Genomic DNA, 5,000 nt, shown 5'->3' on the forward strand with positions numbered 1-5,000 from the left:
ACTACTACTACTACTACTACTACTACTACTACTACTACTATTTTTTCCATGCAATTAGGCATATTAGGATCATCATCATCAGTAGTAGCAGTAGTAGGCCTAGTCATTACACACACAATAATTCATAATAAACTTGTATATTTATTTTTCTGCATATTTCAATTTCTTATTTTATTTATTCCAATGATTTTAACTAATACACTCCATGTTTAGACCTATGTGTGTGTGTGTGTGTGTGTATGTGTTAGGTGACCCAGCATGACCTCTCATTGTGACCTCTGCTGTTTGAGTCAAGTCTGGTGAGAAATTGATGTACGCTAGCATTGAAACCATTGGAGATTCAAATAAGCTAGGCAGTGTTGTGTTGTGTTCGGGGTGTTCGGCTAAGAATTAAAATTGTGTTTCGGATAAGCTGGCCAGTGTTGTGTTGTGTTCAGGGTGTTTGGCAAAGGAAAAACTGTATTTGGGATAAGGTGTGTGCATTTTTTGGTATTTGGTGTAGGGTAAACTGTTGTATTTTGGTAAACCAGCAGAATATTGGATAAAGTTGTGTTTGTGATGAAAGAAATTGTGTGTAGAATATTTAGGTGAAAGATAAGCAGTGTTTTTTAATTAGATACAGAAGTGGTGTGTGTGTTTTTTTGGTGTTTGGTAAAAGATGAACTGTTGTAATTGAAATGGTGTTGAGGATTGTGAAAATTTTGTTAAACTTATTTCATAGTATCTAATTCTTTTCTGTGGTCTTCTTCCTCCTCCTCTTCTTTCTTTCTTTCTTTCTTTCTTGTGTTCCTTCCTCTTTCCCTTTCTTTTCTTTCTGGTGTTCCTTCTTCTTCCTCTTCTTTCTCTTGTCCTTTTCTTTTCTTGTTCCTTCTCCTTTCTCTTCTTCCTCTCTTCCTCTTCCTTCTGTCTTTTTGTTGAGTTTTGTCTTCCTTCTTCCTCTTCCTCTTCTTCCTTTGTTGTCTTGTCTCTTCTTCCTGTCTTCCTCTTTTAATTTACTGTTTTATGTTCCTCCTCCTCCTCCTCTTCCTCTCTTTCATTCTTCCCGTCATCCTCTTCACTTCTTCATTCTTCCCGTCATCCTCTTCACTTGTCTTCCTTTAATTCATATGTACCTCCTCCTCCTCATCATCATCTTTCTCTCTTCCCTGTCTTTTCCTCATCATCCTCTCTCTCTCTTCCCTGTGTGTTTTCCTCCTCATCATCCTCTTCCTCTCTTCCCTTTGTCTTTAAGTAAAATTCAGGTTTGTCTGTTATTATTATTATTATTATTATTATTATTATTATTATTGTAACATTCTAAACTTTTCTATAAGGATTAAATTTTGATATATTGACTTAAAGTTTTTAATAATTATTTTTTGAGTCAGAAAGGAGAGAGAAAAATAATTGAATCTTAACCCTTTATTTTCTTAATGTCATAAACTTTTACAGAACATAGCATTTTCTTCCTCTGATGATGTCCGTCTGTCTGTGTGTGTGTGTGTACGTACTGCAGGGTGCTGGAGACACGCACAACCTGAGGAGACAGTGAGTGTTAAAATGGGCGGGGTGCAGGCCTATATTGGTGGAGGGGGCTGTGGGTGGTGACTGTGGGTAAGTCAACATACTGTGGGGGACATACTGTGGGGCTGTGGGCTGTGAGTGAGAGAGAGAGAGAGAGAGAGAGAGAGACTACTACTACATATTCTTTTCTCCCTTTCTCCTCGTCTTCCTTTCTCTTCCTCCATTCCATTCCTATACTCTCTCTCTCTCTCTCTCTCTCTCTCTCTCTCTCTCTCTCTCTCACAAAACACACACAGAGGAAGAAGAAGAAGAAAGATGAGCAAGAAAAACAATAAGAAAAAATAAAACAAAGAATCACACAAGCACACAATTACAAACATGCCCCTTCCCAGAACACCCCCATCACCCCATCACTCCACACACCAAGTCAACCACCACCAGCGTGTACTCTCTCGTCCCCAAGTGTCAGATCCCACTCGAACTTGGCAGAGAGGTGGTCCTTGAAGTGCTGAGCCTTAAGGACCAAGGCAGGTTGGCGGAGTTGTCCTTGATGTTGGTGAAGAGAGCGTTGAGTGCAGAGGCAAGGAAGTTGTTGGACTACAATGTTGATGAATAGGTCTTCAGGGATCTGTGGGGAAGGAAAGGGTTAAGTTAACGTAATAGAGAGAGAGAGAGAGAGAGAGAGAGAGAGAGAGAGAGAGAGAGAGAGAGAGAGAGAGAGAGAGAGAGAGAGAACTTTATATATAGAAAGACGAAAAATATAGTGTAGGACCAAGAGGAGCTTTGCACACAACTGCAGCCCCTCCAGCAGCAGCACCTCTGCCTGGCACAGATGCTCCTCCACACACCTCCACTGGTCCCAGCCATCCCACACCTGTGCCACCAAGAAGCTGACGAAGGCCACCTGGAGCTCTGCCACTAAGCTGTCCGGCCTGCAAGAGTAATCCGAATCACAATTTATTTAATACTGTACGTAATTGTGTGTGTTGCTACTGGTGTTACTAATGCTATTATGCTGGTGTTAAAAAATATACAATAATTACTACTACTATTACTACAATTAGAGAGAGAGAGAGAGAGAGAGAGAGAAGAAAAACAGACAGACAAAGAGAGAGAGAAGATATTGAGAAGAAAAAGATAGAAAAGGAGAAAATAAATATATACTAAAAATTTCATAATAAAGAAAATAAGTACTACTACTACTACTACTACTACTACTACTACCACCACCACTACTCACCATACCAATCATCAACTTCAAACTGTAGGAAGAGTCAAGACTATATTCTGTCTTCACTAGCCCCCTCTCTGTAGGTTCTGGTGGGGGGCTGGGTGAAACAAAATATAGTCCCTTCCCTCGGCTTCATTTCTGGGAGCTGTGGGTGGGGGGTGCTGTGAAGTGGGTGAGGTAATGGGCTGGGGGTCTAATGGGTTTGTGGTGCTGTGTGGGGCTGTTTGTGAGGCTCCTGTGATGTTTGAGAGGCCTGTGGAAGCTGTGTTGCTGTTCTGGTGGTGTATGAAGGCTGTCAGGGGCTGTGGAGGGCTGTGAGGAGGTGGAGAAGCTGCTGTGTGTGTCTGTGTGTCTTGGGAAGATCTGAACCCAGGAGGTGGAGGGGCTGCTGTGTGTGTCTGCGTGTCTTGGAAGACCTGAACCCAGTGACAGGTATTAATTTTGCTGCCGAACAAACTCAACCTCGAAAATAAGGAGAGAATTAATGGTTGATAATAATAATAATAATAATAATAATAATAATAATAATAATCTATCTGAATTAATGGCTGATAATATAGTAATAATAATCTGTCTGTCTGTCTATCACTATATCAAGCTGGTAATCCCACATGGGGAGGCTCAGTCAAGACGCACACACATACACACACACACATGGTAGTAGTAGTAGTAGTAGTAGTAGATGATAGATTCTACTACTACTACCATCACTACTGCTATTGCACACCCAAGCTCAGCCAACGCACAAACGCACAAACACACAAACCACCATCACACTGGGTTGTAAGTGTGAAGGAGGAGACCCACCTGTATTGAAAACGCTGGACAGAAACCTTTAATTCAAGACACAGGAGGAGGAGGAGGAGGAGGAGGGGCAAAATTTGTAGTGGAGCAGGAAATGGCGGCCGTGCTGGAGCCAAGAATTAGCCAAAATTTTGCGCAGTATAACTGAACGAGAATGAAAGACTGTCCAATCATTAATTTCAAACTACAGGAAGAATCAAGACTATATTTTGTAACTTCATGAGGATAAATATTCAGTAAGGAGCAAAACTCTTCTCACAATACAATTTGTATACAAGTCTTCATTTACAAACTGCTTACTACAAAATTTCCAAGCAAGCCTTCTGAGGGTTTAGGCAAATGAGGGCACAGAAAACACTATTGCCAAGAATTTTAACACGTAGTATGAAGTAGTCAGAGGGTGGAGGAGAGGGAGAAACAAACCCTGAATCTTAAAAGGTAGAGTTTTTAGCAAAGGTCTGAGTAAGGAGTTCAGCTTTAGAGACATGTGTTAGCAGTGGAAAATGCCATCGCCAAGAATTTTAACAGGTAGTATGAAGTAGTCAGAGGGTGGAGGAGAGGGAGAAACAAGCCCTGAATCTTAAAAGGTAGAGTTTTTAGCAAAGGTCTGAGCAAGGAGTTCAGCTTTAGAGACGTGTTAGCAGTGGAAAATGCCATCGCCAAGAATTTTAACAGGTAGCATGAAATAGTCAGAGGGTGGAGGAGAGGGAGAAACAAGCCCTGAATCGTCCAAGGTAGAGTTTTTAGCAAAGGTCTGAGCAAGGAGTTCAGCTTTAGAGACACATATGGTAGCAGTGGTGCCATGTGGTTGAAATAAAGGAGGGAAACAAGAAGAAGTAAAGTTATTGGAAATATTTTCAGCTTGGTGCCAGAAGTCACAAGGGAAGTTAGATATTGAAAGATTCTGACACTCTGTTAATGAAGTTTTTGGCTAGTTGGAGAACAGACTTGGCATGGTTCCAGACAGAAATATAAAGTGCATGAGATTCCTGTGATGGAAGGCTTAAGTACCTTTTGTGGGCCACCTCTCTATCATGTATAGCACGAGAACAAGCTGTGTTAAACAAAGATCTGGAAGGTTAAAAAACAGTGAGGAATGTACACCTCCATGCCAGACGTTACTAATACGATTACTACTACTACTACTATTATTACCACCTCCACACCTGACAGCGGGATCATCCACTTCAGTTCTGTCTCCTCCACGTGCTGAGTGAGAGAGATCCACTTCTTCCAGGACTCATGTGGATAAGGGCCATGGAATCTATCCATCTGCTGTAAATTTGAACGGATTCTCTCCACTTCATCCACATTTGGTTCTGTTGGAAGTGAAGAGAGAGAGAGAGAGAGAGAGAGAGAGAGAGAGAGAGAGAGAGAGAGAGAGAGAGAGAGAGAGAGAGAGAGAGAGAGAGAGAGAGAGAGAGAGAGAGAGAGAGAGAGAGAGAATCATCTTAAACAAAAA

At 41.5% G+C, this 5,000-nt stretch overlaps 1 protein-coding gene and 1 long non-coding RNA gene across 2 annotated transcripts in view; both read left to right on the forward strand.

Moving 5' to 3' along the window:
* LOC135108268 (uncharacterized) overlaps positions 1-1,334 on the forward strand; it is a 28,262-nt gene extending 26,928 nt beyond the window's left edge. The window contains exon 5 of the mRNA XM_064019019.1: positions 1-1,334. This exon is cut by the window's left edge and continues 2,956 nt beyond it. The gene's annotated coding sequence lies outside the window, so the exon portion shown is untranslated.
* Positions 1,335-4,856: 3,522 nt separating this feature from the next.
* The window catches only part of LOC135108269 (uncharacterized), a 547-nt gene continuing 403 nt past the window's right edge, over positions 4,857-5,000 (forward strand). The window contains exon 1 of the long non-coding RNA XR_010272183.1: positions 4,857-5,000. This exon is cut by the window's right edge and continues 206 nt beyond it. This is a non-coding gene — a long non-coding RNA (uncharacterized LOC135108269).

This window comes from Scylla paramamosain, chromosome 17 (assembly GCF_035594125.1).
Source record: "Scylla paramamosain isolate STU-SP2022 chromosome 17, ASM3559412v1, whole genome shotgun sequence".
Classification (NCBI taxonomy): domain Eukaryota; kingdom Metazoa; phylum Arthropoda; class Malacostraca; order Decapoda; family Portunidae; genus Scylla; species Scylla paramamosain.